Source organism: Myotis yumanensis, unplaced genomic scaffold (assembly GCF_028538775.1).
Source record: "Myotis yumanensis isolate MYYU_CA2020_CCGP unplaced genomic scaffold, mMyoYum1.0.hap1 SCAF_16, whole genome shotgun sequence".
Classification (NCBI taxonomy): domain Eukaryota; kingdom Metazoa; phylum Chordata; class Mammalia; order Chiroptera; family Vespertilionidae; genus Myotis; species Myotis yumanensis.
Genome location: NW_027223767.1, coordinates 11,649,320 through 11,662,850, shown reverse-complemented (window position 1 = coordinate 11,662,850; position 13,531 = coordinate 11,649,320).

Genomic DNA, 13,531 nt, shown 5'->3' with positions numbered 1-13,531 from the left:
ACACAGTGATTGTTCAAGACGATATGAATTTAAATTACAGGTAAATTAGAGTTAAATGGAAAAATATTTTATGTAGCAGGATATCCAATGGAAATTACACTATTGTTTTCAAGTGAAATTGACACTATTCCGCCCCCTTGTGAGAGAAAGAACTGCCAGAATATAGCCTTGATGCAGTGAGGTACCTCAGTCACATTCGAGTCTCTGAAGATTATACTTTGCAAGTACGTATCCTGACCAAGAGCATATGGAGTATTCATTTCTCTGCATCGTCACCAACACCATATATTACTACTCTTTAAATTGTTTGCCAGTCCAATAGGTGAACATGACACTTAATTGTTGTTTTAAATTAATTTTCCTAATTATTAGTGAAATGAAGCATCTTTTCATATACATAGCCATTTCTCCCTCTGTGTGTTTCTTGTTCATATTTGATGCACATTAAAAGCGAGTTGTTTGTATTTTCTTTATTGATTTCTAGGAGGTGTTTATGTTTCCTGGGTAGTAATCTCACACGTTCGGTGCTCTCTCATACCCATCCTCATATTTTTGAATGTGTTGGACCCACATTAGATGCAACAAGAGGCAGGGAAGACAACCAGCGCAAGCTGACCAAGAGTAAGTAACCCAGGCCAACTCAGCAAATCCTGGGAGAATGAGCATAAAAGCAGAGATGGCACCAAACGGAAGAGGGGGAGGCAACTTTGGTCGTTTTACCCTGTGCCCACATCACAGGAAGCACAGCAGGCCTGCAGTCCCCACGAAGGTTCTCAGACAACCCGAGTCCATGCTTTGTGAGTTCGTTCTTTGCACAGACTCTTACCAAACTGCTCTCAGCTCTCACTTGCCTCATCCGCATGTGGTTTAGGGTATCAGGGACACGAGGAGGGGTCCTGTGATGGAGCCGATCTGGAGAAGTACTTGCACAGTTCTATGTGCTTGAATAATTGTGTTCTTGGCTCAACCACTTGGTTACAAATGCATCAGCACTCTGCAGCCTCCTACTTAACTTGTTTGTTTCCCCCAGTGTCTCCTCTAAATCCATTGACTTCAGTTATTTTATTTCCAACTAAACCCACTACACTTCCCTGCTCGAATGCAGTAGTTTCCTTTACGATCAGTACTGCCCAACATACGTATGTTAATATTTTCTTCCAGTCTATCAGTTGTCTTTTACTTTGTTTGTGTTTTCTTTTATCATAGACATTTAAAATATTGATCTAGCCAAATCTGCTTATCTTTTTATTTTGGGGAGCTCTGTGTTTTGTTTAAAAGTATTTCACACTCAAAATTATAAATGTATTCCAACCCATTTACTTTTAGAATTATGGTATTGATTTTTTTGTTTAATTATGACAAAATACACATAACATAAAATTTACCACCTTGACCATTTTAAGTGTAGTGTTCAGTATTGTTACGCATATTTATATTGTTATGCAACCAATTTCCAGAACATTTGCATTTTGCAAAACTGCAACTCAATATGTATTACTCAACAACTCCCCATTCCTCTCCCTCCCTCCCCCCTGGCAGCCACTATTCTGCTTTCTGTTTCTAGTAATTGACTACTAGGTACCTCATGTACGTGGAATCACATGGTATTTGTCCTTTTGTGGATGGCTTATTGCACTTAACATAACTCCCTCAAGGTGTATCTATGTTGGAATGTGTGACAGGATTTGCTTCCTAAAATTTTTAAGGCTAAATAACATTCAATTGTATGCATGTACCGCATTTTGTTTATCCATGTATCTGTTGATGGACACCTGTTGCATTTACCTTTTGCCTATTGTGAATAATGCCGTTATGAACATGGTTATGCAGATATCTCTTTTGAGAAGCTGCTTTTGCTTTAAATTCGTTTGAGTATATATTCAGAAGTAGAATTGCTGCATCATATGATAATTCTATTTTCAATTTTTTGAGGAACCACCATACTGTTTTCCGTAGTGGCTGCACCATTTTTCATTCCCACCAGCACTGCACAAGGATTCCAATTTCTTCACATCCTCACCACCTCTGTTAATTTTTTTTTTTAATGGTAGCCATCCTGATGGGTAGGAGGTAATATCTCATTATGAAATTATATTGTTTTGATTAGAAGGGGATTAAGTGAATACGTTCTCATTATACATTATTCAAACAATAAAGATACAGCGGAGGCCTGTTTATCCACCATCCAGTCCCGTTTCCTAGAGGTGACTGTGCATTCCACAAATACTTAGGTGAACACCTGAGGTGGGCCTGACACTCTCCTAGGTTGGATACAGCAGTGAACAAAACAAGCGTACCACTCAGACAGTGGCTGAGGGAGGAAATAGGAAATGCATTCTGGTGACTACATCTGGGGATTGTCTTCAGTGCACTGCCCTCACTACCACCACAAGTTACCATGGGGAGGTAGGGGTGGAAAATTGGGACAAAGGAGTCAGTAATGCCCCAAGACCCAGGCACCTCCCATAAATCTCTTCAGCAGGTCCTCCGGGACCTCTGGGCACAGAACCAAGGTCTATGAGCTTCTCAAGAGCTTACAATAGGGTTGAAGCCTGGAAATGATTACTGGCTCTAAAAGAAAAAAAGGAAACCACAAAAGAAAAAATAATTTATTATTTAAATGCATACAAAGGTAATATTCCAACTTCATAAGTTGTTAACTTTAGCATTCACACAGCATTTCACTCATTTGAAAGTAATCTGTGGACTAGATTTCCTCAATTCTCAAGAATCCCCAACTATGCACAGACTTTTTGGGGAAAAAATATTGAAGCAAATTGCAAATGAAATGAGTTACTCATAGACAAATAATTTCAGAAACAAATTTACAAAAATCCTTTCACTGTCCCCCTAATTATATTTAGTGTTGATGAAATTATGTTATTGTCTTTCTTTTTCCCCAAATTATATACTTAGAATGCATTTTCGTCTGTTTGCTAAAACAGGTTTAGGGCTTAGAATGATCCCATTCATCTTGGCCAGTGTGGCTCAGTTGGTTGGGTGTCGTCCTGTGCACCACAAGGTTGCCGGTTTGATTCCTGGTCAGGGTACACGACCAGAGTTGCAGGCAATATCCTCGGTAGGGGGCGTGCAGGAGGCAGCCGCATGTTTTTCTCTCTCCATCTCCCTTCCTCTCTCTATAAAAATCAATAAAAAGCACCCTCCATGAAATATTTTTAAATAAAATAAGTCACAAGACAAAAAAAATCATATAAAAGTAATTATTCCTTTCTTTTGACCTTGATGTTCTAGGAGTGTGGCCCTCTCTTGGTATCAGTCCATTTCTGGGAGCTCCTGCTGGTGACCTCATCATCTAGAAGAGACCTAAATGAGTAGGAACAATCTTCTCGTTATTCCATTCGCTTTATTACTCTCCTTGCCTGGGGCTCCTTCAACAAGGACACTTCTTAAAAAACCTCAAACAGGTCTTCCAATAGCCACACTTCTCAGTCTTCAAACTTCAAACTTGAGATTTTTAAAGATAAAATAATGCCCTCCAGTACAAAAATCGAGAGTAAAAGTGTAATGCACTCCTGGGAATGATAAAGAACAAATTAGGATAATGGTTCCTACCTCTTGGTGGTGGTCGGGAGAGGATTACTATATATTGGTGAGGAGTAATATTTGAGATTGGGCAGCGGGGACACAAGCGTTCAGTAGATTATTCCCTGTGCTTTTGCTGGGTCGGGAATACTGAATAAGGAATTGGAAAGCAAAGATTGCATCTCCTCAAGGTGTTTGGCATTCTCACTTGTCGATTTTCCTCCAAACCTCTTTTCAGTCCGTGGTTTTCCTCTTCTCCTGGGAACCTCTGCCAATGTCCTCCCCCGTCTCCTCGTTCCTTGAAACTTGATTGACATTCCACCCTCTAAACTTGACATGTATTTTTGCTAACAGCTCTCTTTTTGTTGGGTGTTCCCCATTATGTCTCTTTATCTCCTTGGAAACTGTGTAGCCTTAAAATATCTCAATGTCTCCTATTGGCCGCCTCTTCATTTACTGCACGGAATCACAGGACTTTAGAGCTAGAACAGCTTGGGGTCACCTCTTCCAGACTTCTCATCATATATAGAAAAAAGGGGAGACGAAGATCTCATTTCATCTTCAGCAACTGCAAAGCCAGGATCCCAAACGAGACTGCCTTCAGGTTCCCCACAAGATTACAAACCAGGAGAGGCTCTTTGCTCCTGTCCCTGGAGATGCTGTAGAGTTGGGAGGGAGGCTGATGGACCCTTGAACTGAACACAGAAACTAAAAGGAAAATCCTAGGAAGACACAATGTGGTTGGGTGTCTCTCTCTGTGAAACGCAGTCTAGAGCAGAGACCAAGGCCAGAGGCCAAGGCCAGAGACCAAGACTGCCAATTCTCTCGTGCACATTGTTCTGGGAAGATCACTGCCCCTACCCTATTGCCGTGTGTGGCACGAAAACAGCATTATGCCAGCCCAGGGCGGTGGGCTTAGAGGAGACAGCATTGAAGCAGACACAGGCGCTCAGAGGGAGGCGGCCCCTAGAAAAAAGCGATGTCTGAGGAGGAGGTTCCAGATGATTTAGGGAGAAAGTACGGCCTGGTTGGGACAGGCAAAGGGGGAGGTGGTTGCTCACAGACAGCAACACCACAGGCTCTCTGACTGCTCAGGTACACATTCCAGCCGCGGTAGCTGGTGGCTCAAGGACACGTGAGCTCCTGAGAAAAAATACAGCCAAACCTCGGTTCTCAAACATCTCCCATCTGGAGCAATTCGGTTGGGGCGCGGGGGCGGGGGCGGGGGGGGGCGGTCTCAGTTGTCCAACAAAACTTTGGTTCTCAGCCTGACAAGTCTTTCATGCCAATACCTGTATGACCATCAGTCACACACGTCTCTCAGGCGACAAACAAAGGAGAGAATGCGGGAGTGGGAGTCAGTTTACCGCTAAACCTCGCATTGTTAACATCTCAGGAGATTGTGCTGTGAACATTTTCGTTTTGTTTGTTTGTTTTTGCTTTTGAGGGTCTGGAATGGATTCATTCCATTTACATGGATTTCTACTGGGGAAAAAAAATGACCTGGTTTTCGAATAGCCTTCTGGAACAAATTAAGTTCGAGAACCTCGGTTCCACTGTAATGGGAAGTCTGAGGAGGACACCTGTTATAAGAGAAAGGCAACAGACTGGAGAACCTGTACCAAAGGAAGCGGAACTGATGGGTCAAAGGAATAAGAGTTTAAAATAAACAACAAATATTCTCAGAGAGATGAGAGAAGATATTGAAAATACGAAGCCAGAAGCAGGTAAAAATGATGAGCAAATTTGATTGACATATGGGATAAGAAAACTGAGTGAAATAGCTCATGGGTGCATTGAATGGCAGTACGGATATAAACAACACATTGGTGAATGAAAGACCATATTTAGGAACTTTCCCAGAGGCCTCAGGAAGAAGGAAAGAAAGAATAAAAGTGAAGATACAGAGGATTGAAGTAAAAATTGGAAAATCTAAGTAACAATAGGAGTTTCATAAGAAAAAAAATGAATAGAATGACTATTTGAAGAAAAAAATGACCAAGATTTCCAGAAGAGCCCTCTAATTGAAAACAACCACCACACCTTGACATAGTACAATGAAATTTAAGAATATGAGAAGTAAATAGAAAAGCATTTAAATTTAATTTTTAATTTTAAACAAATAATTTATTGTCATGATTCAACGAATCCAAAAAGGTGCAGTAAAAAGTCCAACTTCCATTCCTTCTTTCATCTACCCAATTCTCACTTCTTCCCCAAATATCATCACTTTTATTCCTTTTTGTGAATTTTTCAGAGTTTCTTTATGCAAATACATTCTTTTTAAAAAATGTCTATACAAAAGGTGGCACATAGACACTTCTGCCCCTTACTTTGAAAATTTTAAATTGAATATATATTAGACATTTTTCCATATCAATATATACACAGCTGATTTAATTATATGATGTTCTACATGCCATAGCTTAGCTGGTCTCTTATCAATGGAAATTTAAGTTATTTCCATTTTTTTTGCAATAAATAACAGTATAAACATTATTTCACACAAAAGCAGGTATAATCTGTAGGATAATTTCTAAGAAGTGGGATTGCAGGGTCAATCCATTTGTATTTTCTTTTCTATAAACTGCCAGTGTTAACCTTCTCCTATCAATCTATTGGGTTTGTTGGTCTTTTCCACATAGGTTTGTAGATTTGTAGGGAGAAAATCTTTTTGTACATGAAGTGAGTTGCAAATACTTTTCCTTGTCTTTGGTCTTTTGACTTATGGTGTTTTTTGGGGGTAAAATTTACTTTATTTTCCATGCATCAAAACATTAACATTTTTATGGATTCTGGATTTTGAGTCATAGTTAGAGAGACTTCCTATTGTAAGGTTATTAAGGCATTCTTTCACTTTTGTGGTTTTAATTTTTACATTTTTATCTTTAAGCCAATTGGAATTTTATCTTGTGAGGCAGGTGTGAGGTAAAATCCATCTTCCCCTTTCCCTCTTCTGATGGTTGTCCAACTGTCTTCAAATCATTTATTGACTTTTCTTCATGAACATTTTCTGTTCAATAGGCTGTCCATTCACAGGTCTTTATATTGAGACTTCAAGTGTGTTTACATCTTTTAGAGCTGGCATCCTTCCACTCTGCTATTTTCTCAGTTTTCATAGTTATTCTTGTTTATTTTCACATATAAATGTTGGAATCGGATTCTCTAGTTCCAAATAAAATAATCAATGAAACAAGACCTAGTTAATATTTTTATTGAGATTGCATTAAATGTATAAATTAATGTACAGAGAATTGACATCTTTGAGATGTTGAATTAACCAATCAAAAAACATGGTATGCTTTTTCATTATTTCAGTCTTTTTTCATTTTTTGACCTTCAACAGAATTTTACAAGTTTTCTTTATATAGGTCTCGTACAGTTTTTGTTAAATTTATTCCTAGGCATTTTATTATTATTTTTTGTTGTTGTTGAAAAAGACAATTCTAAAACCTTCCAGAGAAAAAGCAGATCACCTACAAGTAACAAGAAATATGTTGATATCAGACTTCTCAACATGAAACTGGATGCAATATAACAATGGAGTAGTATTTTCAAAAGACTTAAGGGCAAAGACTTTTCAAATTCTAGAATTTTTAATGCATCTTAACTACTATTAAATTGTGATCATGAATTAAAAATATTGTTAGGCACATAAATGTTCAAAAAGTTTATCATATCTGGATCTTCTTTGAAACCATTTAACAAATTATTTTCTTAGTGGTTGACCTTGGTATTACAATTAGCATTTTAATTTAAAACAATCTGGTTTGGGTAGATATTAACTTAATTTCAATAGTCCACAAAACTTTGCTCCAATACATCTCCATTCTCTTCCTCCTCCTTTGTGCTATTATTGTCATACAAATTATATCTTGATATAGTATAAGCCCTCTGCTAGCCTTTTTAAAAGTTCTTATTATAATACAGTTTTATAATTATTGCTTTATGCAGTTGTTATTAAATCAGATAGGAGAAAAAAGAATTATAACAAAAATATATTTATACTGTCTTTTATATTTACTTATATAGTTATCTATACTAGTGTTCTTTATTTCTTCATGTGAATTCTAGTTACTGTCTAATTCCTTTTATTTCAGCCTGAAGAACTCCCTTTAGCATTTCTGGGCAGGTCTGCTAGTGGCAAGTTCTCTGTTTTTGTTTATCTAGACATATCTTAATTTCACCTTTATTTTAGAAGGAGAGTTTTGCTAGGTATAGAGTTCTTGATTGATAGTCTGTGTCTTTCAACACTTTGAAGGTGTCATTTCACTGTCTTCTGTCTTTATCATTTCTGCTAAGAAGTCAGCTGTTTATTTTATTGAGGCACCTGGTACATGATAAATGGGTTTCCTCTTGTAGCTTTCAAGATCTTCTCTGTCTTTGACTTTTACCAGTTGGACTATGATGTTATTTTGAATTATTCTATTTGGAGTTTGTTAAGTTTCCTGGATGAATATACTGTTTTCATAAAATTTGGGATGTTTTTAGTCACAATTTCTTCCAGTATTATTTGTTCTCTCTATTTTTTTCTTTTCCTTCTGAGACTCCTATTAGGTGTATATTGGTATGCTTTAAATTAGTCTATAGGTCTCTGAGGCTCTGTTCTTTTTTTAAAATTCTTTTCCTGAGAGTTGATAATCTCTATTAACCTATCTTCAAGTTTGTTGATTCTTTCTTCTGATAGTCTAAATTTGTTATTGAGTGAAGTTTTCATTTTAGCAGTTGTACTCTTCAATTCTAGAATTTCTATTTGAGTGTTTTTTGTAATTTCTATTGTTTGTTAATGTTTTCTACTTGGTGAGATATTATTATCATAATTTCCTTTTATTTTTTAGACATGGTATCCTTTAGTTCTTTAAAAATTTCTACTAGCTAATTTAAAGTCTTTGTCTATTAACTTAAACATCCTTGTCTCCTCAGAAATATTTTCTGTTGGTTATTCATTTTACAGGGTCTCTGACATACTTTTCTGTTTCTTTACATATCTTTTAAATTTTGTCAAAATTACACATTTAACATAATATATTGTAACAACTTGAAATCAGATTCTCTTTCCTCAGATTTGTCATTGTTGCTGTTTTTTTTTTTTTTTTTTTTTTTTTTTTTTGAAATATATTTTATTGATTTTTTACAGAGAGGAAGGGAGAGAGATAGAGAGTTAGAAACATCGATGAGAGAGAAACATCGATCAGCTGCCTCCTGCACATCTCCCACTGGGGATGTGCCCGCAACCCAGGTACATGCCCTTGACCGGAATCGAACCTGGGACCTTTCAGTCTGCAGGCCGACGCTCTATCCACTGAGCCAAACCGGTTTGGCTGTTGCTGTTTTTTGTTCTTGTTGCTGGTTATTTGTTAAATGACTTTCCTGAATTAATTCTATAGATTCTACATTCCCTGCAGCGTGAAGCCCTTGAGTTCTCTGCTAGGCCCTTTTTTTAAGATCTTATTTTTTAAGCATGTTTCTAAGGTTCACTCCTGGTTCAGTATAATTTAGTGGTGAGTCAATGATTGGTCTGAAGTTTTTTGTTTTTTTTTTTAAATATATTTTATTGATTTTTTACAGAGAGGAAGGGAGAGAGATAGAGAGTTAGAAACATCGATGAGAGAGAAACATCGATCAGCTGCCTCCTGCACATCTCCCACTGGGGATGTGCCCGCAACCCAGGTACATGCCCTTGACCGGAATCGAACCTGGGACCTTTCAGTCCGCAGGCCGACGCTCTATCCACTGAGCCAAACCGGTTTTGGCATATTTTTTTTTTTTTTTAATGCCTTGTTTGTGTGTTTTTACCCTTTGACAAGGGGAACAATGTCTGAAGGTACACATTCAAACTTGAGGCAGCTTGAATGGCTGAACAGCCTTAGCTTTCGCTTTCTAAGTGCACAGGGCCTGAAGGTCAGCCAGAGGTGAGTGACTGGAGCCTTCTTTCCAAGGTCTTTCCCAAGAATGCACATGTGTGCAGCCTTCTAGATCCCCAAGAATATGTTGGAGCGTTTCAGAGTTCCCTGTGGCTTTCTAATTCCCCAGGGCTTACTTTTAAACCTTTGCTCTTGTTTGTTTCAACCCAAATCACAGCCTTAGGCAGTTGAGGTATTTACAGCAGATTGCTATTTGTTTTCTATTTTTTTTTTTCTCTTTTTTTGGGGTAATGCCCTTGGGAAGGTTCATCCACTGTCCCAAGTCACATCACACAGCCACAACACCTTGGGGATGGATGTTTTCCCGGTAGCTGCTAATTTGGACAAATATTGACTGTGCTCTAGGGATGGGGCTTTTAACACAGCACCAAAGAGGTCAGTGTTCTCCGTTAGCTGTGAGCCTGCTGACCTTCCATGGCTACTGGGCCACAGATGTGGGGGGGTTGGGGGGGGCGGGGGAGAGGACAGGAATGGGCCCCAGTTACAATTCCACAGACACCACTCTTTCATTCAAGTCCAGTAGTTTCTCTTGGAGAGAGGATTTTCAGTTCCCTCAGTGGCTTTGATACATTTCCAAAGTTCTAAAATGGCTGATTTAAGTTGTTCTGTCAGTATTTTTGTTGTTTTTATGGGAGAGTGGTTCACCAAGATCCTCACTTCACTATTCCAAAAGTTGATCTCCCTTGAAAGCATTTTAAAAGGAGCAGTGCCTCAGTAAGATGGGAAATGAACCCGGGAAGGAGCAATGAAGCATGCAAAGTAAAGGGGAGAACACAGTCTAGAAAAGTATAAGGTTACCTTAATTAGCAATGCTTCTCTCCTGTAAAAATATACATATCACAGATAATTCAGAAATAAAGTCAGAGTAGAAGCGTGGCTGGGGAAGGAGAGTGGGGAACTGATGAGGGGAGGGAAGACTGGAGGGTTATGGAAGATGCTAGGGTACTTGCCCCGTTTAAGTATAGATTTGTTAAGCTTAAGATATCGACAGGGGACGAATAAACATAAATAAAGGTCATAATAAGTTAGGTTAACCATGAGAAGAGTATAAATGTAAATGGAATGTATTATTTTTGACAGAATAATTTGATCTTGTCAGTGGAAAGTAGAAAAATCTAAACTTGTCATTTGAAGAAAAGAAATTTTGAACTATTCCAAAGATGTAAAGGAGTAGAAAGAAAGCATAGTAAACAGAAAACACAAAATGAGGTAGCAGAAAGAAGTCCTAAAATAACATTAATAAATATAAATGAGACTAATTAAACTCACAAATCAAAATTTTTAGCCAATAAAAAAACCAAGATACAATAATATATTGTTAGCAAGAGATCATTGGAGCAAAATTGGAAAATAAAAGGTTAAAAACATTTTATTATTTAACATTTAATATTATTTATTTAATATTTTAATATGAAATATTTAATATCAAGTAATATTTATTTAATATTTTATTTAATATTTAATAGTATTTTATTAACCACATTATAAAAGAAAGAACTTTAGGGTAACAATTTTAGCATCAGGAGAAAAAAATGAATTTAGGGTGAAAAATAACAGGTAACAAATAGAAATGTTATATATTAATAAGAAATAATAAATAAAAAAGACAATCATAAAAATACATGCACTCAGCAATGTAGCCTCAAAATATATAAAGCAACAAACAGTTAAAATGGGGGAAATGGATATATCCAAAATTATATTTGGAGATTTTTTAAAAAATGTGTTTTATTTTTAATTGATTTCAGAGAGAGGAAGGGAGAGGGAGATGGAAACACCAAAGCTCAGAGAGAATCACTGATTGGCTGCCTCCTGCCTGCCCCCACTGGAGACTGAGCCCACAACTTGGGCACGTGCCCTGACCAGGAATCTCGAACTGTGACCTCCTGGTTCATGGGTCGACGTTCAACCACTGAGCAACACCAGCCGGGCTATTCAACTCTTCCAGAATATGATACATCAAGCAGACCAAAAATAGCAGAATAGAATATTTGACTAATACAATTAAATAATCTTGAACTAAAATATGTCTACACAGACATACTTCTTTTTAATTAACAAAGGAAATCTTTTACAAGTCACAAAGAACAATTTCAAAACCATAATGAAATAAAGTTAGAATTCAATAAAAAGAGAACACTTAAAACTCCCATATTCCTGGGGGGAGGAGGGGCGGGGAATTAAATTACCTTTGGGCTAAAGAAGAAATGACGAGGGAAATTATGAAATATTTAGAACTGAGTCACATTGCCAAAGTTTGTGCTGAGTTACAATGTCAAGAGGTGCACTAAAGCAATACATGAGGGAAATTAAAACTTTTGACTACATTTATGGGCAAATTAGAAATCCTGAGAACAGAAGAGTTAAGTGTGTAACTCAAGAAGTAAAAAAGAAAAGAACAAGAGCAATGGAGGGAAGTCACAAAAATAAGAAGGAAGTAAGTAACACATAATGGCAGCGGTGAAAAGGAAACAAAAAAGAATAAAATGACCAAAACTAGAAATAGGTCTTTTGAAAATACGGAACACAAACCTCTGGTAAGAGTAACTAAGCAAAAACAAAAACAAACTGTGTTCACCCGACTGTAGGCTTTCCTTGCTCAGACCGGCCAACTTCCGGTTTCAAGATGATTGCTTCTCCTCTGAGGAAAGGGGAGCAGGAGGGGGCAGAGCCTATGTAGGAGGTGGAGCCTACACCTGGGACAGTTCTGCTCTGATGAATTGTGGTAACGGTAGTGGTAAAAATGCACATTTCCACATGCAAGGGAATCCTGGAAGGTAACCGTTTTACTTGAAATACAATGGTTTAGGAACACAATTTGAGTAAAGAGAGAAGAATCAATATTGGGTAGGCATGGAGCAGTTTTTGCCTCAACAATTATACACGCAATGCATTGGAAAACTTGGGTAAAAAGCATACATTTTCAGAAAAAAATGTCAAGTGAATGAATAGAAAACAGTATAAACACTCATACACTAAGTTCCCTTCATACAAGAAAACTTGTTCTGCTAGCCTCCGGCACTCATGGCCATTGGTGGTGGCCGAGAACGGGGTGGTGGGCCCAGTTGGAACGGAGCAGTGACATCTGGTGGCTTTTCTCTCCCAGGTTACTCTTACTTTGATCCTTTCGGTTACACTGAACTTTCCTTAGAAACGGAGGCCCCTGGCGGCATCCGTTCACAGCCCTCTGACCTCAGTCACCGCAGGTTCAGTGTCTCTCTTAGCGAATCTGTCGCACTGAGGGCAAGCTTCTCTCTATCCTCCAGCAGAAACCTAGAAAGCCAGTCATACCCCCTGTAAGCAAAAGCATGCGTTTGATTCTTTCTTTCCTGGAAGTATACTCTTTTTGTCTGGGAAAAGGACACCCAGATTTCGATGGAACTTGCCAAGAGAAATAGAAGGACTGTTTGTTGACGCCGTCTGCTACCGGACAAAAGGAAGACATTGTAACACGGTGACGTCAGAGGGTGTCGGGATTTCCCTGCAGGTCTCCTGTGACAAACCCTCTCAGCTTTTCCCGTTGGTAATGGGGGCCGGTGGATGCCTGGTGAGATCAGACTCATTTGTAGACACCCAGAGGCCCTCGCTGTAGGCTCCCAGAAATAAACAGGTGCAGCCAGTGCTGCAAGGGGAGGGAGGCTGAGGAGCAGGGGGTGCAGATCTGTGGAGCTGAAGTTATTATTGTGGCTCTGACCCCATGGGGCCCGTTATCAGTTCTAGGAAACTCAAGTGGAACACTTGTCCCGTTTCTTTCACACTAACACCAACTCCTTCCCAGCCTGACCAAGACTAAGGCAGCATCAGGGTGGCCTGTCTCCTCCGGAAGCAATGCCTGGGGCTGCTCTGGGCTGGGCCAGCTGTTGGCACCTGTGTTTATTACAGGCCAAGTCCAGTGCAGGTCCTTGCAGCTGGCCCCTTTCCCCAGGCCCCTCTCCTGGACACACCTCCTATCTCTCACACAAAGCCGGCCCAGCAATTGGCACCTAATCCTTGGGTTTTTCTGTAAGTTCCAGAGCTCCAGGGTCTTCAGGGAGCCCGCCTCAGCCTGAGCTGGAGCTTTGGGA